Here is a 24,110-nt window from a genome sequence, read left to right as displayed (position 1 = left end):
CTCTCTCCTGAGTGTAGTTGTAGAAGCCTGTTGTACTCCTATTAATGCTTTTACACACATTTCATTTTGTTTCCTTTTTGCAACGATAGTTTACCTTCCTGGTTGCTTTTCTGTTTACACACCTCATTTAAGAAGTTTTGTCGAAAGTGCTTTATATAAAGACTCCTAATTAGGTCTCCTTTAAAAATGATTTAAAGTGGAAATTGAGAGTTTTACAATTTAAGTTACAACCGTTTACAAAAGTTATTTAAAGATTTCTGCTACTTTGTGGTTAGAATTAAGATTTTTAAGATTAAGAGCTTCTTTTAACTGAGATGGACTTTTACACAAAGATCCTCAAAACTTTGTAAAAATCAATAAAATATTTCTTATTTTAGTCTAATATAGAAGTAATATATTTATGCTATAGAAAATGGAAAAGATACTCATTTTTAATATTTGACCATAATTTCACAACTTAATATGAAGTTCTTCCTCCCCCCGCCCCCATTACCACGCTGTGCACTTCAGAAATAAGCCTATCAGTCCTAGACACATGGAAGTCACACTGCGTGTTTTCCTTCAGTTCATGTCATGATTGGAAATCAATCAATCATAGAAATGTCTTCATAGCACTATGGTTTAGCCTTATGTCCTCAGCTTTTATTGAGGGCTGATGTAGTAAAGGGCTCTGTGAAGAAACTCTTTGGATAAAACTGCTGCTGAAGACACCCCCCATTACATTGTTCAATGATCCTATAAAATTTATCCAATTTATGTTTTTCCTTAGTTTCCAAACAAGCAAGAGATTTCCCCTTTTGATGATTTTATTTGGTCTCTTTCATTTTACATAATTTAAAAAGAGTTGTAAACTAATAAACAAATTCAATAAAGTTGCAGGGTACAAAACAATATACAAAAATCAGTTGAATTTCTATACACCGACAGTGAACAACTCAAGATGGAAATTAAGAAAACATTTCTGAGTAAATTGCCTATCTCCAAGTGACTTAGTTCTTCTTCTGGGTTTTTGGCTCGTTCTTTCCTTTGAAATATGTTCCTCTGTCACCTCATTTTGTCTAAATTGCTATTTGTATTTCTATGTATGTGGTAGGTTGATTAGGTTTCTCAACCTTAACAGAGAAAGACAAATATCATATGATATCATTTATATGTGGAGCCTAAACAAACACACAAATGAACCAACTTACAAAACAGAAACATACCCACAGATTTGGAAAATAAACTTAGAAAACAAACCAAAGGGGAAAGATAAGGGGGAGGAAAAATTAGGAGGTTGGGATTAACATATACATACTACTATATATAAAATAGGTAAACAGCAAGGACCTACTATATAGCACAGGGAACTATAATCAGTGTCTTGTAATAACCTTTCATGGAAAAGAATCTGCTGTAACTTGAAACTAACATACCATTGTAAATTAATTATGGTTCAATTCTGAAAATAGAAGGAGAAGAAACAGAAAACATTCCTGTTTCCAACAGCATAAAAAAAAATGAACTGTTCAGAGAGTTAACTAAAAACGTAAAGGACTTGTGCATTGAAAACTACAAAACATCGCTAAAGTCATCCAATTCAGAGAAGCAGAAAGCAGAATGGTGGTTGTGTAACCCAGCAGGACCCAAGGGGACCTTCCTTGAATAATCTGCCTTCCCCTATATCCTCGGCTGTAGCTCCTCTTTGACGTACTGGATAAAAGTATTTCATGCAGATTTCCTGAGTTTTTCAGATGCTAAAATCCACCACCCAAAGGAGTAAATGAACTACTTGATGATCATGAGCATGTAGCCCCAGATCTTCTGGCCCTTAAGGATTGATAATGTTAGCACCTGTGACACTACCTTGTTACCTCAACATCAACCAATCAGAATTGTGCACAAGGTGATCACATACCCTGAGATGCCCCTCCCTCATCTTGCCTTGAAAAAAATGCTTTGCTGAAACCCTTTGGAGGAGTTAGGGGAGTTCCGTGTTTTTTAAGCATGAGCCACTCATTTTCCTTGCATGGCCCCACAACAGATCTTTTTCTGTTCCAAACTCCAATGTTTTGCTTTGTTGGCCTCACTGTGCATCGGGCATAGAAACTGGCATTTGGTAACACTTGATAGGGTCTGCAGGAAGGGGAAACAGAATACTGTTAAATAGCATAGCGTTTCAGTCATGCGAGAAGGAAGAGTTCGGGAGCTCTACTGTACAGCACTGTGCCTACAGTTACCAACACAGTAGCTGACAACCAAAAAAATTTGTTGAGAGAGTAAATCTCATGATAGTGATATTTTTACCTCCAATAAATAAATTAAAAACCTATAAAATTTCTGGAGAAGAGCATAAGAGAAAATCTTTGTGAATGTCATCAAAATTCTGTACTTCTGCTATTTGAAAGGTATCACTAAAGTGTTTAAAAGATAAGCTGCCAACTGGGAGAAAATATTTGCAAATTATATATATATATAAAATCTGTACCCTGAATGTATAAATGACTCTTAAAAGGTAAGAAAACTGGACAAAATATTTGAATAGTCTACCATACAAGATATAAGGTCTGAATGGACAGTACACCACAGAAAATACATGACTTAAGCACATAAATATATATTCATTATCATTAGTCATTAAGACAATGAGATGCAACAACATACTGATTAGAATTTCTTTTTTAAAACATTTTAAGACAGTGCTTTATTATTTTTCTTTTAGCTTTACATTTATTTATCTTTTAATTGAAGGATAATTGCTTTACAGAATTGTGTTGGTTTCTGCCAAACATCAACTTTTTTCAATATTACTGCATTTTTATTACTCTAATTCTCTGATGTTTCTTCACTATTGTGGCAGTGGAAATAAAAAAGTAAAATTTATCCATGCACAAACAGTGTCCACTGACAGACAATGATACAGGAAGGATGTCTTTCTTTTGGGAACATTTCTAAATATGCTCACCAGCTGAAGTCACCCGGCAGTGAAACTTCAAAGCGAATTCCAGTGTCTGAGATGGTCCATCATATGTCAAGAAGCATTTTGAGGAGGAACCCTTCCCCTCCCTGGTGGTTAGCCCTGGCTCAGGAACCTGAGGGAAAAAGTTGCCCAGGTTCTAAGATCCCTTCACTCCTGGCCCCGAGCCAAGAAATGCACACCAGGTGAATGGGGAGGAAGCTATAGGCCTGGGATTCCAACTGTTACCCTGGGATCCAGATGCCAGTTGTCCAAGAATTTCTTTAATTAAAAAAATGTTATCATACAAAGTGATGATGAGACTGTGAAGTAACTAGAACACTCAAGTGCCATTGATCAGAATATAAAATGTCATGGGCACTTTTGAAAACAATAAGCAGTTCCTAAAATATTTAAATACACACATATCACATGACCTAGTTATCCCAATCCTTGTATTTACCTAAGAGAAAGGAAAGAATGCCCCCATACAAAGTCTGGTATCTTATTCAGAACAATTTTATTAACAATTTATTTACCACAGAGATATTAATACATCTTTTGTTACCTCAATGTTATAGACTGGTGTGTTTCAATAGTCACTTACATAACAAGTTGCTGGCTACAGGCATTAATTTCTGCAAAAGCTCTCAGTAAACAATGTGTTCAGTTCAGTTCAGTCTCTCAGTCGTGTCCAACTCTTTGCGACCCCATGACTCGCAGCACACCAGGCCTCTCTGTCCATCACCAACTCCCGGAGGTCACTCAGACTCACGTCCATCGAGTCAGTGATGCCATCCAGCCATCTCATCTTCTGTCGTCCCCTTCTCCTCCTGCTCCCAATCCCTCCCAGCATCAGAGTCTTTTCCAATGAGTCAACTCTTCACATGAGGTGGCCAAAGTACTGGAGTTTCAGCTTTAGCATCTTTCCTTCCAAAGATATCCCAGGGCTGATCTCCTTCAGAATGGACTGGTTGGATCTTCTTGCAGTCCAAGGGACTCTCAAGAGTCTTCTCCAACGCCACAGTTCAAAAGCATCAATTCTTCAGCACTCAGCCTTCTTCACAGGCCAACTCTCACATCCATACATGACCACTGGAAAAAACATAGCCTTGACTAGACGGGCCTTTGTTGGCAAAGTAATGTCTCCGCTTTTGAATATGCTCTCTAGGTTGGTCATAACTTTCCTTCCAAGGAGTAAGCGTCTTTTAATTTCATGGCTGCAATCACCAACTACAGTGATTTTGGAGCCCCCCAAAATAAATCTGCCACTGTTTTCACTGTTTCCCCATCTATTTCCCATGAAGTGATGGGACCAGATGCCATGATCTTCGTTTTCTGAATGTTGAGCTTTAAGCCAACTTTTTCACTCTCCTCTTTCACTTTCATCAAAAGGCTTTTTAGTTCCTCTTCACTCTCTGCCATAAGGGTGGTGTCATCTGCATATCTGAGGTTACTGATATTTCTCCTGGCAATCTTGATTTCAGCTTGTCCTTCTTCCAGCCTAGTGTTTCTCACGATGTACTCTGCATAGAAGTTAAATAAGCAGGGTGACAATATACAGCCTTGACGTACTCCTTTTCCTATTTGGAACCAGTCTGTTGTTCCATGTCCAGTTCTAACTAGTGCTTCCTGACCTGCATATAGGTTTCTCAAGAGGCAGGTCAGGTGGTCTGGTATTCCCATCTCTTTCAGAACTTTCCACAGTTTATTGTGATCCACACAGTCAAAGGCTTTGGCATAGTGTTAATATAAGCCAAAACTCAAAATATCCCAAATATCCATCAATAAGTATGCCCATAAACAGACTGAGGTTTACTCATAGACTAGAATGAAGTGAAAACTGTGTCACCCTCTTTGTGACCCCATGGACTCTACAGTCCATGAAATTCTTCAGGCCAGAATACTGAAGTGGGTAGCCGTTCCCTTCTCCAGGGGATCTTCCCAACCCAGGGATCAAACCCAGGTCTCTTGCATTGCAGGCAGATTCTCTACCAGCTGAGCCACCAGAGAATCCCAAGAATATTGGAGTGGGTAGCTTATCCCTTCTCCAGTGGATTTTCCCAACCCAGGAATTGAAGCGCCTGCACTGCAGGCAGATTCTTTACCAACTGAGCTACCAGGAAAGCCAGAATAGTAATTAGCAATAAAAAGAAATAGGCTTCTGGATGAACCTTTGTTAGAGAGTCCAAGCTCCTACTGCTCACTGCAGGACAGACCAATATATATGAGTTGTTGGGGAAATGTATAGGGACTTTATTTGGAAAGCCAGCAGACTGAGAAGACAGTGGACTAGTGTGACAAAGAACCATCTTTTTCAAGTCAGAATGCAGACTTCTTTTATGCTAAAAGATGAGGGAATGTGGCTGGTTGTTGCAAAACTCTTTGGGCAGGAATCCTTGGCCCTTGGAGCTGTCAGTGTAGCTCTGGTTACAATGTTCCTATAAACTTCCAAAAAAGACAGTCATTATTTTCTGTTCTGCAAATAAGTGTTACACCTTGAGAGGTCAGAGCCTTGAGAATGTGTCATCATGTATGTTTGAGTATAGGCAACATTCCTTTACACAGGTGCTGAGCCAGCATGACAAAGCACATGCAAAAAAGCATAAAGGTTAGCCCTGAAGAAATAGATCTAATATGAAGTAATGTTTGTTCTTTTCTGTGACACCTTGATATAATTATGGTGAGTGAAAGTAATCAGAAAAAAAGTACATACTTTATGATTCCATTTATATACAGCTCTATGGATTGCAAACTAATCTACAATGATGGAAAGAAGATCAGTGGTTGCTTGAGAAAGAAGGTGATATGGAAGGGGTGGGTGGGAAGGGTTGACTGAAGAGATTATAAGGGGACAAGGAAGTTGATGGAGGTAGTGGTTATGCTCATTATCCACACATGGTGAAGGATTTGCAGATGTATACAGATAAAAACTAATCAAATTGTACACTTTAAATATGTATATTATGCTTTGCATCAATTATACCTCAATAAAACTGTTAACATTTTCCTCATGCATCTCTGAAATGATCTGATGAGTTGAGTTGAATTCACTCACTCAGTCGTGTCAGACTCTTTGCAACCCCATGAATCACAGCACGCTATGCCTCCCTGTCCATCATCAACTCCCGGAGTCCACACAAATCCACGTGTGTTGAGTCAGTGATGCCATCCAACCATCTTATCCTGTTGTCCCCTTCTCCTCCTGCCTTCAATCTTTCCCAGCATCAGGGTCTTTTCAAATGAGTCAAATTTTCGCATCAGGTGGCCAAAGTATTGGAGTTTCAGCTTTAGCATCAGTCCTTCCAATGAACATCCAAGACTGATATCCTTTAGGATGGACTGGTTGGATATCCTTGCAGTCCAAGGGACTCTCAAGAGTCTTCTCCAACACTGCTGTTCAAAAGCATCAATTCTTTGGCACTCAGCTTTCTTTATAGTCCAACTCTCACATCCATACATGACCACTGGAAAAACCATAGCCTTGACTAGACGGACCTTTGTTGGCCAAGTAATGTCTCTGCTTTTTAATATGCTGTTTAAGTTGGTCATAACTTTCCTTCCAAGGAGTAAGTGTCTTTTAATTTCATTGCCGGAATCACCATTTGCAGTGATTTTGGAGCCCAGAAAAATAGTTAGCCACTGTTTCCCCATCTATTTGCCCTGAAGTGATGGGACCAGATGCCATGATCTAAGTTTACTGAATGTTGAGCTTTAAGCCAACTTTTTCACTCTCCTCTTTCACTTTCATCAAGAGGCCCTAGTTCTTCACTTTCTGCCATAAGGGTGCTGTCATCTGCATATCTGAGGTTATTGATATTTCTCCCAGCAAGAAATAACCCTAATTGCCAACATCCGGTGGATCATCGAAAAAGCAAGAGCGTTCCAGAAAAACATCTATTTCTGCTTTATTGACTATACCAAAGCCTTTGACTGTGTGGATCATAATAAACTGTGGAAAATTCTGAAAGAGATGGGAATACCAGACCACCTGACCTGCCTCTTGAGAAACCTATATGCAGGTCAAGAAGCACCAGTTAGAACTGGACATGGAACAACAAACTGGTTCCAAATAGGAAAAGGAGTACGTCAAAGCTGTATATTGTCACCCTGCTTATTTGACTGCTATGCAGAGTACATCATGAGAAACACAAGGCTGGAAGAAGCAGAAGCTGAAATCAAGATTGCCAGGAGAAATATCAATAACCTCATATATGCAGATGATACCACCTGCCAGGGTCCAGCCCCGGTGGATCCAGGGAATTAGAAGGTGGGGACGGCGTCGGCATCTTTGGAAAAATACATATTTAATTACAGATATAGAGAGATTAGAAACGGATAGTGTAGTAAGAGATAGTGTAGTGGAGAAAAGGAGGCTGAATCCAGATGGGAATTCAGCCAGAGAAACGGGAGCAAGAAAGAAGCGACATGGTGGAATCAGTCTTTCCGGAAACTGATCCGATTTCTTTATTTTGGGGTTTGCTTATATACCTTTTGTTACACATAGGGATGAATACAGAGTCACGCGGGGGCCTTAGGGATATTACATCATCTTCTGGCCATGAGTGAGACCTGCTGACATTCTATGATCCTTTCTTTCTGATAACCAAAAACCTTATTTCCTCCAAGGGTGTTTTTTCTTAAACCAGGCACCACCCTCCAGATAAAGTTGCATTCCTATAGGGTGAGGGTGTAGTGAGTTACAATCAAGAAAGGAATTTATTTAACCCAAGGTTAACAAGATTAATCTTAAAGGTTAATACCTATCTCTCCTATATGCTTAAAGGTTAATACTTATTTCTCCTATATGTTAGTTATATTCATTATAAGGGCAGGGAATATGGAGATTTAGCAGCAAACATCAGCCTGACAAATGAAAATCCTTTCACCAATGCTCCCCTTAAGATCTATTTAGTCTTAAGATAGCGATAAAGTTACATTTTTACATAACAAAGACACAGTGATTTATAACAAAGCACAGTGATCTATTACAAAAGAGAAAATTCATTAACTCAAAAAGTCTAGTATTGCTAACCTTGAAAACTACTATATTTCCTTTTCTATATTCCAAATACATTGAATATATTCCCAGGTGCCTAAGGATATGGAGGCCTGGCGGCAATCATTGACTCAAGAAGAAAAAGCCATATGCTAATTAAGACTCTCAAAATACTCCAAAACTCTCTGTGCTGTTTATGGTTGAGAGGTAGTAAACAATCATGTGGCAGGAGTATGGATAATCCTGTCACACAAGCTAGTTTGTCAGCAGAGAGGTTTGACCTGAGACATCCTTGTCCCACCCAGAGCAGGGAATTAGCAGCAATCATTGACACAACAAATGAAAAACCCTTCACCGATATAATTCCTAACCAACCCACTATACTGATAATTTCTAACTCCCCAAAAGAATTTGCCTTTTGTAAGTCTAAAACATCTCGTGCCTCTCAGATTGGGAGGCTGTAAACAATCACATGTGGCTGGACCAACCTATACAGGCGGGCTAGATAACCTTCAGAGGAGTCCATAAGCTGAAACATTCTTGTCACGCCCAGGAATTTTTATTGCCTTGGAGCTGCAAGTTAACTCCTTCTCCAAGAGAAACAGTTATGGGGGAGAGCCCCCGTAAAGTCAGAGATGTAGGCGAGAGCATAAAACAGACTCTGGTTTTGGGGTAGATGCTTGGGAACAGGGGGTTTCCTGAGGCTTGAACACGCCTTTGCGTATGCCAAGCCTCCTTCCTCATGACCTTTGCCATGGGCGGAGTTCCTCATGCTGGCCCCCAACAACCACCCTTATGGCAGAAATGATCTGAGTCATGCTTAAAAAGGAGTTACTGATGCAGCATTTTCTAAGGTAAAGAAAAGATATGAGGATAGGAATTCAGTGAAGATGCATTTAATAGGGGTCCTGTGAGAATTCATGAAAGACTGGGTTGGTATATTCTCTGTGGGAATTATCTTGCTCGGTACTGTTGGTTTACCTAAGAGAATATTCCCCTTTCCCCTACACAAAAACTGGAAACTCATTTGGTCCCTAAAAGTCCACTCTAGTTTTATGACGCATAATCACTTTTCCCCCCTCAAAGTCAGTCTCAAGTTTAAAATAATTCTTGGAGTCAAAGAAGGCACTGGAATGCTCCATAAACTTTATTGTATTAATTAAATTCATCACCATGTATTCAATCAAGAAGTATCTTTTGATTACCTACTTACTTTGTGCAAGTCTCTAGACTAATCACCAAAGTTTCGTGAGTTCTGTGAACAGGTGATAGCAGATAGCAACTGCCATACCCATTTAGCAAGATGAACAAAAGAATTAAAAAATTGCCTTTCAAACAGAGCCATCAGTCTTATGTTGATGGCTAAGGTTTCCAGATTTGGCTTTAAATGTTTATCCTACATAATTATATAATTTTTAGGGAATTATATATGTACCAGTTACTATGTTGATAGGTATTATACAAAAGCCCAACATCTATCTTGAGCAAAAACTTTGTGCCCTACATCAGCCTTTGTTTCTCTGGTAGTCAGGCTGGCCTCAGGACAAATAAAATTACATATAAATGCAACCTTGAGTTTTATTTCCTGCCACAGGTTCTAAATAATTTGGCTGTAACTCTTTGGGGATGATGTTCATGAAAAACCCTATAATCTTCATTATTGTATTTCTCAGTTGTAGGTATTTCCAAAGCTGTGATTTGTCTAAATTATATTTTTGTCAAAGGGTTATAAAGGGGATAACGTGAAAAGTCTATTGGGATATTGTTAGTAAATTTATAAAATTACTTTCTGTATCCAGTTAGACCAAGTAATTTTTTCACTCGTTGCTTTTAGAGCAAGCTTATGCATCATTGAAGACTTCAAGGGAATAAAAGCTAAGTGTCCAAACAAAAATTCTTCGTTTAAAAGCATATCTGTTAGGTCAAAGGTATCATTCATGGGGCTCAAGGAGAGCTTTTAGATGAGTGAATAATCTAAGCCTAAAGGTACAGCACTGCATGCAGATATTTCCAGAATTCTTCATCTTACCCACTTTACGTTGTTCCAAGTAGTGAATTATTGGTCCCAGTGCAATATACAGAGCCCTGGGGGCACATTCTCACTGCTGCTGGATCCAATCAAGGTCAGAGTCCATACACCAGGGGGATTTCCTCCAAAGAGAGGTTTGTCGTGTGTAATGGATGCTCTTTAGCACACCATCCCCTTCTGTAGCCAGCAAGGAGCCAATGGTACCAAATACTGAGGAGGGTCTGATATCCTCTGGTCTTGTGGACATAGAAGAACTATTGAATTTACAATGCTAGAGCTCTAAAGAATTGTGAGATCTCACTTTATCCCTTGATGTTATTTTGAGCAGTCAGTGGATATGAAATACTGGAGCTTATCAGTTCTGTAAACTTTCACCATATGTATGGAAATTTACATATTAGCCAGCCAGGAAATTCCTGTGGCCCCAAAGTAGGAAAGGCCTATGAGCCAGAAGTAACTAGCATAAAGCCCAAAGGTAAAGGTAGCTGGCACTAGAGCCAGAGATTTGTGTATTGCATAAAGCAGCAAATTTTTAGCAGCAGGTACAAACATCAAAACTGAGCAAACAGCAAAATGAGAGAGCAGAACTAAAAAGCCTGAATAATTCATTGTCTGTATATAAAATATCAGTTTAGATCACTTAGTTGCTGGGTTATAAAACTGAATAAGAAAAACAAGGAAAGACTGATAAATTGTCATAGATCCCCAAAGGCTAAGGAACAATGCAATATAGCATGCTGGACAGAATTCTGGAACAGAAGTAAATTAATGGAGAAACTGGTGAAATCCAAATAAAGTTTGCAGTTTAGTTAATAAAATGTGTCAATGTTGGTTTCTTAGATTTGACAGATATGCCATAAATGGTAGCACTAGAGAAAGTAAAATCAGATAGGGATTTTACAGGGATTCTCTGCACTATTTTTGCAATTTTTCTATAAGTCTGACATTTCAAAATAGAACATCTGTTTTAAAATGAATAAGACAAGACTCTTATCCTGCAGTAATTGGAGGATACTTGGGAAGATACAGTAATAAAGAGACCAACTCAATTCTACCACTAAATGGTTTAATGGAAAGATTCTCCAGGTGCAGGAACACAGGACAGGGGGAGCTCTTAGTCCAAACTAGGGTTTAATGAGAATATCTGAGATCAATCCTGAAGGGTTTGTCAGGAAAGGAAAAGTGACCAGAATTGCAGGTAGAAGGAAGGGTATGAGGCATGTGGAGAACTAAGACTATCTAGAAGGGCAAAGGATCAGACTAGAGATGGGAAGAGATTTGGGTTTGTGACCTGGATAAGGAGCTGGAACTCTACCTAGGGACAACGGTGAATAAGATCATCAGATCTGCAATAGCACAGGGATATATATTTTGGAAACAGAACTAATTTAAAAAATCTAAAAGATATTGCCCACATAAATACAATAGAGGGAAAATGACCAAATATAAAAGATATTATTAATGATAGAAAAGCAAAGCAAAGAGAATATCAACAAAACCAAAGAAGGTCTCTTGGAGAAAATTTTAAAGAGTAACAAATCTCTAAAAGTAATGTTCAAGAAAAGAAGGCATTAAATAAAGAATATTAGAAAGGAAAATGGGTACCTAGAAATTAGAAGTAATATATAATTTTTCAAGAAATTACTTCTAATTTCTATGTACCCATTTTCCTTTCTAATATGGAGTATTATTCAGCCATTAAAAAGAATACATTTGAATCAGTTCTAATGAGATGGATGAAACTGGAGCTGATTATACAGAGTGAAGTAAGCCAGAAAGAAAAACACCAATACAGTATACTAACACATATATATGGAATTTAGAAAGATGGTAATGATAACCCTGTATGCGAGACAGCAAAAGAGACACAGATATATAGAACGGACTTTTGGAGTCTGAGGGAGAGGGAGACAGTGGGATGATTTGGGAGAATGGCATTGAAACATGTATACTATCATGTAAGTAATGAATCGCCAGTCTATGTTCAATACAGGATACAGGGTGCTTGGGGCTGGTGCACGGGAATGATCCAGAGAGATGATAGGGATGGGAGGCGGGAGGGGGGTTCAGGATTGGGAACTCATGTACACCCATGGCGGATTCATGTCAATGTATGGCAAAACCAATACAGTATTGTAAAGTAAAATGAAGTAAAGAAATAAAGAAATAAATTAAAAAATAAATAAATAAAAATAATTCATAAAATATATTAAAAAATAAAAGTAATAAAACAAAAAACAAACAAAAAAGAATTAAAAACATAAAATTTTAAAAATTGGAAAAATATAAATTCTGAAACAGATTCAGGAATAATTAAATTAAACAATAAAAAGACTAAAAACTGCACTGAAAAAAAAAACATTTCTCCCTCTAAAACTATTAACCTAAGATAATATTAGACCAATTATACTAAACTTTTTGACACATTTGGTATCATCATGATTACAAAATTTGATAATATGTGGTCTTTTAAGTTTTAATCAATGCAATAAAGTAATAAAAATAAAATTAAGAAAAATTAGAAATAAACAAAAATTGTCATTTTTCACTGGAGATATAATGTTGCACAGAAAACCCAAGAGTATCTGTGGGGAAACTATAATATAAACTGTGCTACATCCAGAAAATGAAATATCATTCAGCACTAAAAATAAATGAACTATCCTGTCATGAAAAGTCATGGCGGAATTGTAAGTGCACATTACTAAGTATAATCTGAAAAGTCTATATAATGTTTTATTTCAACAAAATGACAATCTGGAAATGCAGAAATATGGAGACAGTAAAAAGACTGCCAGGAGTTGAGTAGGAGGGTAGGATGAATAAATGAAACATGGAGGATTCTTAAAGCAGTGAAAATAAGCTATATGACACTATAATGATGGATACATGTCATTATACATTTATTTAAGCTCACATCGTATTACAACACCAGGAGTAAACTATAAGGAAAGCTATGGGTTTGGGATATCAATTGTAACAAATACACATGGTGCCTGCTCATACACATTACACTGCCAAATGTATGTGTGTGCTCATGATCAGCTGTGTTCACTCTTTGCGACCTTTTGGACTGTAGCCCACCAGGGTCCTCAGTCCATGGAATTCTCCAGGCAACAATCCTGGAGGGAGTTGCCATTTCCTCCTCCAGGGGATCCTCCCAACTCAGGGATTAAACCCCGGTCTCCTGCGTCTCCTTCATGGCAGGTGGTTTCTTTCCCACTGAAAAGAAGTCCAATTGCCAAATAGAAGACGCCAATAACTGTAAACTCAATAAATAAACTCCTGAATGGTAATGGTAGATGGTATTCATAACTTTTAAGCACCAAACATGTACAAGAAATTACATATTTTTATGTTAAATTATGTGTTCCTCATGACATAAAGCTCGTAATACGTTATATATCTATGTTACATTTTTCACAAAACCAATTATTTGTACAATGTCTACTTTGTTAACTAGGATAAAAGCTTCATGAAGATAGATTTTCTTGATCTATCAAGACTTTCTTAACCCTTTCTGCATTTCCAAGACCTATCAAAACACCTGTGACACACAAGAGGCATTCAACAAACATGTATTGATGCTGAATAAACAGATAAATAGCTATATGATCTTGGTATTATTATTTCAGTTTTGCTGATAAAACAGGAGCATCAAATGACTTGCCCAAAGTAACATAGCTAGAAGGTTGCAGAACCAGATTTAAATGCACAATTTTTCAATGTTCAAAGAAAAACTTGCTTCTTATTCAGTTCAGTTCAGTTAAGTTGTTCAGTTGTGTCTGACTCTTTGCAACCCCATGGACTGCAGCGCACCAGGCTTCCCTGTCTGTCCATCATGAGCTCCTGGAGCCTGCTCAAACTCATATCCGTCGAGTCGGTGATACCATCCAACCAATTCATCCTCTGCTATTCCCTTCTTCTCCTGCCTTCAATCTTTTCCAGATCAGGGTCTTTTCCAGTGAGTTAGTTCCTCGCATCAGATGACCAAAGTATTCTTATTGGTACCCAATCATTGTAGCCCAGAGTACATTTACAAATCTCCTGTGAACTTTCCCTAAGGAAACTTTAGCATGCTTCATCAGTTTCTTCTTAAAGATAATGAAAAATGATACTAAATACATTAGTAAGGTTATCCTTAGCTCTTTAAAACAATAAGTTCAGCCTATTTGTCTTCTGGGAAGCAGGGTAAAAAGTTCAGAGACCAATTCTAGCAAACTGGCTGGGCAAAATTATTGAGCATCATTTTAGTTACATACTGGCAGGCCCTGAATTATTCCCATTTGCACTTCAGTTCTTTCTACATGTTTCAAATTGATCATGTTCTTGCATTATCTATCTTTAGCAGTAGGCTCTCATTTTTAACACCTGAAGACAATCAGATAATTGTTAATAAATATCTACTAAACAGTAATAGCATGACAGTGAAGCCTTTGGGGGGACATGAAACAAAACATATGTGTTTGATCTTTGTTTTCTATGACTCAGTATCAATCCCATGGAATGAACAGAATGAACAGAATCATTACGCTTTTCTAATCAGAAACTTATTCACCAGATTTGTGACACAGGTTAGGTAATACAATATCCTTTAGTGGTTAAGCTCACAAATATATTTCATCATGTGATAATGATACCAATATTCTTGACACTTTGTTAACTTCCTAAGTGTGAATATAACTTTCTGTTCACAGAGTGAAGTAAAAGTAATTCCAACATTATAAAAAGGTTCAGCCAATATGTTAACTGTGTATACATAGACAAACATATGTGTATATGTGTAATACATGCACATACTCATTTAAAGATAAATTATAGATCCTGATTTTTTTCAAAAAACAGAGATAATTGATACAGAAAATATCATGCTTGAAAGGTTGAAGTATTTTTTAGGCCAGTGAAGCAGTATGCTTTAGAGCAATATCTTTATGATTCTATAATGGTCAATACAAGACATTAAAAAAACTCATAGAACATTACAGAAAAAAAAGGAAACCTTAATGTATGTACATTATTAAAAAATCATTTAGGAGGTTGGCAAATGTCAATATGAAATGCAGACTATTACAAAAGACCCTGTGTTACAAATGTATGAAATCTCACTGAAGGGAATGGAATCAGTTCAGTTCAGTCCAGTTCAGTCACTCAGTCATGTCCAGCTCTTTGCGACCCCATGAATCACAGCACGCCAGGCCTCCCTGTCCATCACCAACTCCCAAGTAGTTTTGGAAATGAGTGAATTTTGCAATACTGAAAGTAAAGTAAACTATTCATGAGCACTGGGCAATGTTGTTTCTCATTAGAGCATGGGTTAACAATTAACAGAAATAACCATATATGTACATTTTTTGTTGTTTATTGTTTTAGTCACTCGGTCCTGTCTGATTCTTTTGCAACCCCAGGGACTTTAGCCTGCCAGCCAGAATTATTTCATCCATGGGATTTCCCTGGCAAGAATATCAGAGGGGGTTGCCATTTCCTTCTCCAAGGGATGTTCCCGATCCAGGTATCAAACCTGTGCTCCTGCATTGGTAGGCAGGTTCTTTACCACTAAGCCAACAGGGAAGTATAAATGTACATTGGAATTAAACAATTAAGTATACAGATGGCAAGGAGAAGGAGTCTGGTTTCTCATGGTTGGGAGTGGGAGATGACAGATTAGCAAGGTTTGAAGGTTAGAATGGTCATTATGTAGAGAATTAGAGTTGGAGACAGCAGCATGAGCTCATACTTAGCTTAATATAGATATAGAAAGCTGTGCATATAAAAATGTATAGCTATGGACCTCACAGAAGCAGAAGATATTAAGAAGAGTTGGCAAGAATACACAGAAAAAATAGACCCCCTCCAAAAATTTTAATGACCTAGATAACCACAATGGTGTAATCACTTACCTAGAGCCAGTCATCCTGGAATGTGAAGTCAAGTGGGCCCTAGGAAGCATCACTACTAACAGAGCTAGCGAGGGTGATGGAATTCCAACTGAGCTATTTCAACTCCTAAAAGATGATGCTGTTAAAGTGCTGCACTAAGTTCAGTTCAGTTCAGTTGCTCAGTCGTTTCCGACTCTTTGCAGCCCCATGAACCACAACACGCAAGGCCTCCATGTCTATCACCAACTTCCGGAGTCACCCAAACTCATGTCCATTGAGTCGGTGATGCCATCCAGCCATCTCATCCTCTGTCATCCCTTTCTCCTCCTGCCCTCAACCTTTCCCAGCATCAGAGTCTTTTCAAATGAGTCAACTCTTCGCATGAGGTGGCCAAAGTATTGGAGTTTCAGCTTCAACATCAGTCCTTTCAATGAACACCCAGGACTGATCTCCATTAGGATGGACTGGTTGGATCTCCTTGCAGTCCAAGGGACTCTCAAGAGTCTTTTCCAACACCACAGTTCAAAAGCATCAATTCTTCAGTGCTCAGCTTTCTTTATAGTCCAACTCTCACATCCATACATGACCATTGGAAAAACCATAGCCTTGACTAGACGGACCTTTGTTGGCAAAGTAATGTCTCTGCTTTGTAATATGCTGTTTAGGTTGGTCATAACTTTCCTTCCAAGGAGTAAGCGTCTTTCAATTTCACGGCTGCAAACATCATCTGCACTGATTTTAGAGCCCCCCAAAATAGTCTGACACTGTTTCCACTGTTTTCCCATCTATTTCCCATGAAGTGATGGGACTGGATGCCGTGATCTTAGTTTTCTGAATGTTGAGCTTTAAGCCAACTTTTTGGTAAACTAAATATGCCAGCAAATTTGGAAAACTCAGCAGTGGCCACAGGACTGTAAAAAGTCAGTTTTCATTCCAGTCCCAAAAAAGGGCAATGCCAAAGAATGTTCAAATTATTGCACAATTGCACTCATTTCATATGCTAGCAAGGTCAGGCTCAAAATCCTCTAAGCTAGGTTCAATAGTACATGAACCAAGAGCTTGCAGATGTACAAGCTGAATTTAGAAAAGCAAGAGAAACCAGAGATCAAATCGCCAACATTCGTTGGATCATAGAAAAAACAAGAGAATTCCCAAAAAACATCTACTTTTCCTTCATTGACTATGTTAAAGCCTTTGACTTTGTGGATCACAAAAAACTGTGGAAAATTCTAAAAGAGATGGGAATACCAGACCACCTTACATTCCTCCTGAGAAACCTGTATGCAGGTCAAGAAGCAACAGTTAGAATCAGACATGGAACAACGGACAATTCAAAATTGGGAAAGGGGTATGTCAAGGTTGTATATTGTCAACTTGCTTATTTAACTTATATACACAGTATATCATCTTAGAAATGCCAGGCTGGATGAAGCACAAACTGGAATCAAGATTGCAGGGAGAAATATCAATAACTTCAGATATACAGATGACACCATGCTTAGGCAGAAAGCAAAGAGGAACTAAAGAGACTCTTGATGAAGGTGAAAGAGGGGAGTGAGAATGTTGGCTTAAAATTCAACATTCAAAAAAACTAAGATCATGGCATCTGGTCCCATTATTTCATGGCAAATAGATGGTGAAACAATGGAAACAGTGACGGACTTTATTTTCTTGGGCTTCAAAATCACTGTGCATGGTGACTACATCCATTAAATTAAAAGACACTTGCTTCTTGGCAGAAAAGATATGACAAACCTAGACAGCATATTAAAAAGCAGAAACGCTACTTTGCCAACAAGGTCTGTACAGTCAAATCTATGGTTTTTCCAGTGTCATGTATGGATGTGAGAGTCAAACCACAAAGAAGGCTAAATGCTGAAAAATTAATGCTTTCAAACTAGTGTTGAAGAAGACTCTTGAGAGTCCCTTGGACAGCAAGGAGATCAAACCAGTCAATCCTAAAGGAAACCAGACCTGAATATTCTTTATAAGGACTGATGCTGAAGCTGAAGCTCCAATATTTTGGCCATCTGATACAAACAGCCAACTCACTGGAAAGGACCCTGATACTGGGAAAGACTAAAGGCAGGAGGAGAAGGGGACAACAGAGGATAAGATGCCTGGTTGGCATCACTGACTCAATGGACATGAATTTGAGCAAGTTCTGGGAGATGCTGAAGGACAGGGGAGCCTGACATGCTGCAGTCCATGGGATTGCAAATAGTCGGACACTGCTGAGTAACTGAGCAGCAACAACAAATGGCTGTATATATGGGTTAGTAAATACACATGTTTTTCCTTGTTCTGGTAGCTAAGAGAGTATAGAAGTATGATACTCAAGGAGCAAAAATATATCTAGTATCTAGATCTTGGTTCCAAATACCTTTATCCAATAAAAGGAACAAATGCTCTTTAAAGAAATATCTAATACAAGATTATGACAGAGAACACACATGATATTGAAGTCTGAAAAGTAAGAACATGCTCAAAAAGAAAAAAAACACACAATGATAGAGGTATATTTAAGGGTTATTGGAAACAACTGGAAGATTTCCCAATGGCCACAATTAAAATAATTTGAGGAAGAAAATAATAAAATGATTTTGGATTACAACCATAAAAAATGAATATCCATCAGTCCATACTGATACAAATAAATAATCAAATTAACTTTCAATGGGGGAGAAGGGACAAATATTTCATGGCGAGGAATTGCAATTTATGTAGATACTCTGTCCTCAAGGAAGGAGTGTAACTTCCCATTATATTAATGGAGGCTGCACCTTAAGACATTCTTCCAAAGAATAAATAAGGATCCCAGTAAATAAAAGAATAACTTTCAAGTGAAGAAATTTGAAAACACTGCCTCAGCCAGGGGATCAAAAGCAACATAAAGTGGTGTCATACTGATAGTCCCTTGATATATGATGAGAATGGCACTTTGGTTCTGTGCGCTAATCCCCGAGAAATCATACCACCAGTCTAGTCAGACAAACGCAAATTTAGAAACACTAAAAAAATACATATCCATACAAAACAAGATGAGAAGTTGTCACAGTCAGAGGATCTGTCACAGTCAAAGGACTCCAAGGAGACATAGCAACTAAATGTAATATAAATAATATCCTGGCTCAGTCTTAGACAAAAACAAAGGACATTAGGGAAAAATTTAGGAAATCTGAATAAATTATGGACATGAGTTGAGGACAATAATGTATCAATATTTGTTATTTAATTGTAACAAATGTACCATACAAACTATGAAAATAGGAAAATAGGCATGAGGTACTCTAGTAGAGTACTAGAACTCTCTGTACTATCTTCACAGTAACTCTATAAATTAAAACTTCTAAAATAAAAAGCTTATATTTGAGAAAAAGGAAATGGGGGGGCAAGTTTAAAGAAAAGAACACTGGTATGAAAAACAATAAATCAGAACATGAGGACCAAAATCACAATACACTATTTTTAAAAAGCAAGTAGTAGAAAGGCAATGTTCAAATTTCCAACAATAAAAGCAAACAGAGCATAAGGGTAGAAAATTCCCATCAGTTACTAGTCATCATTGCAACTTATATTCTATACATGAGAGGTTATTTCCTTATCTATTGATTTATTTGGGAAATGAGTCATTTCTATATCTGATCATCTTTTGGGGATATCAGCAGCAGCAAGATATTTAAATAATGACAAATAAAAGACTTTAGTGAGTTTCTTAAACTCCATAAGTCTTCCATTCCTTCTCCTTAATATAATAATGCTACAAACCTAAGAATGCTGTTATATGAACTAAATAAGATGATGCATTTAAAGCCCTTCCATAGTACATGGCACATAGGAAGCCCACGATAATTCTACGGGTATTCCCCCTAGGATCAATGATATAAATTATTATTATAGGTATTATTTGGCATTGGTAGATAGTGTCAGAGATGATAAAAGTTCTATGGTAAATGATTTCCCCTTATCACTATCTTTAATCACTAGTCTTCTTGGAAGACTGACCTGTTCCTACATTGTTCTGATTTCAAAGACCTTATAGTATTTCCCTTTTTATTATTTAGTCTCATTTTCCAAAACACATTTCTTTTTCCTCATTTATCCCTTATTTGCCCAATGAGTCCCTTTTGGTTACTCTCTTTCAGTAAATAGTACCACCATTATTCCCAGATTGAAATCTCAAATTAATCTTTTAATCTTCTATCTTCTTGTTCAATTCAATTAGCCATCATCCCCTACTCTCATTCCCCCCCTCCAAAATACAATAAAGTGTCCCTTAAATCTCTCTCATATCTGTCCAGTTCTTTCTTTTGCAATCTCCAGCATTAGGGTTTATAAAACTCATTCCTGGCTAGCCTTGTTATATGCTGACTTTCTTATTTCTCATGTCTCCTCATAATAAAATTTCCTCTTCCAACATTGTGTAAAATATTTTATTGAATCAGTTTGACTTAATAGGATACAAGCAGAGACCAGGTTTATTCTTTCTTCCATTCCACTTTCAAACATGTTTGTGAACTAATTCTTTCTCTGCGTCTTCCGGAATAGGCAGAGCCCCTCAAATTTCAAAGTTCTTTTAGTCACAGACTGTCTCAATCTGGTTTAATTCAATTTAAAAGCCTTCTCCTTCCTCCCCTCATCTCCCTGTCCCTGATAGAATCTGCATCAGACTTAAGCAAGCAAGGGAGGATGGGGACTGTTTTGCTTCTTCTCTATTCCTCTTTCAACTTCTCTATTCATTTTTGTTCTGATACCTCAAGTACCAAGACCAGGAGAAAAGGTAATTAGGGATAAGCTGTGTAGTATCACATAGCTATTAGAGGTGCTCCTCCTGCTGGATGTAATGCATGTGCAAGTACTGTTTCATTTTGACTTATTTCTCACTTGGGAGGCACTTGCATAGGTTATGCAAAGTTCCACTACTAGGCCTGCTGACTGCAGTTCTGAGAACACAGTCCATAACTCTTCTCTATTGTAGTGAACAGGTGGACATATAATGGACAGCACCCCTATCCCAAGAAACTCTTTCTCTCCAGTCTCTTCACTCCCATACATTTAAAAAATTGAAGTGAATGCTCATAACATTGGTAGCAATATATTTCTAATATATTAGCATGACCTCCATTAGACAGTCCTACAGGATCCAAAGTAGGTATTTCACCCCTGTTCAGTTATTCTCAGTTCAGTTAAGTTCAGTCTCTCAGTTGTGTCCGACTCTTTGTGACCCCATGGATGGCAGCATGCCAGGCTTCCCTGTCCATCACCAAATCCCAGAGCTTATTCAAATTCATGTCCATTAAGTTGGTGCTGCCATCCAACCATCTCATCCTCTGTCGTCCCCTTCTCCTTCTGCCTTCAATCTTTCCCAGCATCAGAGTCTTTTCAAATGAGTCAGTTCTTCTCATCATGTGGCCAAAGTATTGGAGTTTCAGCTTCAGCATCAGTCCTTCCAATGAATATTCAGGATTGTTTCTTTTAGAATGGACTGGTTGGATCTCCTTGCAGTCCAATAGACTCTCAAGAGTCTTCTCCAACACCACAGTTCAAAAGCATCAATTCTTCGGTGCTCAGCTTTCTTTGTAGTCCAACTCTCACATCCATACATGACTGCTGGAAAAACCATAGCCTTGACTAGATGGACCTTTGTTGGCAAAGTATATGTCTCTGCTTTTCAATATGCTGTCTAGGTTGGTCATAATTTCCTTCCAAGAAGCAAGTATCTTTTAATTTCATGGCTGCAGTCAACATCTGCAGTGATTTTGGAGCACAAAAAATAAAGTCAGCCACAGTTTCCACTATTTCCCCATCTATTTGCCATGAAGTGATGGGACTGGATGCCATGATCTTAGTTTTCTGAATGTTGAGCTTTAAGCCAACTTTTTCACTCTCCTCTTTCACTTTCATCAAGAGGCTCTTTAGTTCTTCTTCACTTTCTGCCATAAGGGTGGTGTCACCTGCATATCTGAGGTTATTGCTATTTCTCCTGGCAATCTTGATTCCAGCTTGTGCTTCTTCCAGCCCAGCATTTCTCATGATGTACTCTGCATAGAAGTTAAATAAGCAGGGTGACAATACACAGCCTTGACGTACTCCTTTTCCTATTTGGAACCAGTCTGTTGTTCCATGTCTAGTTCTAACTGTTGCTTCCTGACCTGCATACAGATTTCTCAAGAGGCAGGTCAGGTGGTGTGGTATTCCCATCTTTTTCAGAATTTTCCACAGTTTATTATGATCCACACAGCCAAAGGCTTTGGCATAGTCAATAAAGCAGAAATAGATGTTTTTCTGGAACTCTCTTGCTTTTTCGATGATCCAGTGGATGTTGGCAATTTGATCTCTGGTTCCTCTCCCTTTTCGAAAACCTGCTTGAACATCTGGAAGTTCACAGCTCACATACTGTTGAAGCCTGGCTTGGAGAGTTTTGAGCGTTACTTTACTAGCGTTCGAGATGAGTGCAAGTGTGTAGTAGTTTGATCATTCTTTGGCATTGCCTTTCTTTGGGATTGGAATGAGAACTGAGCTTTTCCAGTCCTGTGGCCCCTGCTGAGTTGTCCAAATTTGCTGGCATATTGAATGCAACACTTTTACAGCATCATCTTTTAGGATTTGAAATAGCCCAACTAGAATTCCATCAGCTCCACTAGCTTTGTTCATAGTGACGCTTCCTAAGGCCCACTTGACTTCACATTCCAGAATGTCTGGTTCTATTGAGTGATTACATCATCGTGGTTATTGTACAGTTCTTCTGTGTATTCCTGCCACCTCTTGTTAATATCTTCTGCTTCTGTTAGGTCCATACCATTTCTGTCCTTTATTGTACCCATCTTTGCATGAAATTATTCCCTTGGTATCTCTAATTTTCTTGAAGAGATCTCTAGTCTTTCCAGTTCTCTTGTTTTCCTCTATTTCTTTGCATTGATAACTGAGGAAGGCTTTCTTATAGCTCTTTGGAACTCTGCATTCTCATGGATATATCTTTCCTTTTCTCAGCCTTTTGCGTCTTTTCTTTTCTTAACTATTTGTAAGGCCTCCTTGGACAACCATTTTGCATTTTTGCATTTCTTTTTCTTGGTGATGGCCTTGGTCACTGCTAAGTTTTATCTTTACAGGTTGTTTAAAGTACTTTCAACTCACACTTATGAAAAATCATCATATGCTCATAAAACCCATAGGCTTCTTAGTGTAAGATTTGTAATCTAAAGCCTTATCTAATCTTCTCTGACTGGTCATTCTAACACATTCCCTACTACTTAACTAATTCAAACATCATTTGCTGCTCCATATCTAATTATTATTTTCTAAATTCTGCCCTTATTGCTTCTTCATCCTCTATTCCTGTCCTCACTTCCCCAGTCAGGATCCTTTGTAAATAAATTAAGGAAGGGAGAAAGCCCAGTCCCTTTAATAGAAATATTATCAGAAATATCATCAGTGATGCAAGGGGACATGACTTAGCATTAGAAATTAATCAAATTTATTATTTTTGGCACATAATATGACTGTTTATATAAAAATCCCACTATAATATCTAAAAATAATTAGAATTCATGTGATATATCCACAAAAGTGACTAGGAACTACATTTGTATGTAAAAATCAATGTCTTCCTTATACAAAAATAATTAAAGAGAAAACATAATGAAAAAAATGTCAATCACCAAACAATACAAAATATAGACTCTTATAAAGAAAACTACAAATGTTAATTCAGATTTGTAACAGAAAATTTGAATAAAAACATCCATTTCTTTGAATGAAAAGACTCTTAAGGTAGCTCTTGTTTACTTTACCTATGATACAGGATGAATTTGGACTATATGTAACCACACTTATACAGAACAATATGAATTTAGCGTGTGAGTTAAATTTTGTTGATTTGATTGAACTTTTTTATTTTATTAAAAGGAAGAGGTGGTTTTTATTTGGTGTGTGTGTGTATACGCATGTGTATATTCTGACAATGATTTGAAACTAACTTATATACACTGAGATGTATAGAATTACAGATTATAGGCTAACAGGGTTGATATTAAATATGAAATAATTGAGCAGAAAAAAATATCTAAGTTTAAGCCAGAGTCATGGCACCCATATTTCTACCCAAAGAGGTGTTCATATTTTAAACCTAAAATTCCATAAGGACACTATGTTAACTTTTAGTTTATTTTCCATTCTGTCAATACAGTCGCTTAATCCTGGTTGGATTTCATATACCTTTCAGAAATTAGAGAGCTATTTATTCTTAGTTGTTTTCTGCTACTTTGTTTTGCT

The sequence above is a fragment of the Oryx dammah genome, unplaced genomic scaffold (assembly GCF_014754425.2).
Source record: "Oryx dammah isolate SB20612 unplaced genomic scaffold, SCBI_Odam_1.1 HiC_scaffold_18, whole genome shotgun sequence".
Classification (NCBI taxonomy): domain Eukaryota; kingdom Metazoa; phylum Chordata; class Mammalia; order Artiodactyla; family Bovidae; genus Oryx; species Oryx dammah.
This window is presented reverse-complemented; position numbering follows the sequence as displayed.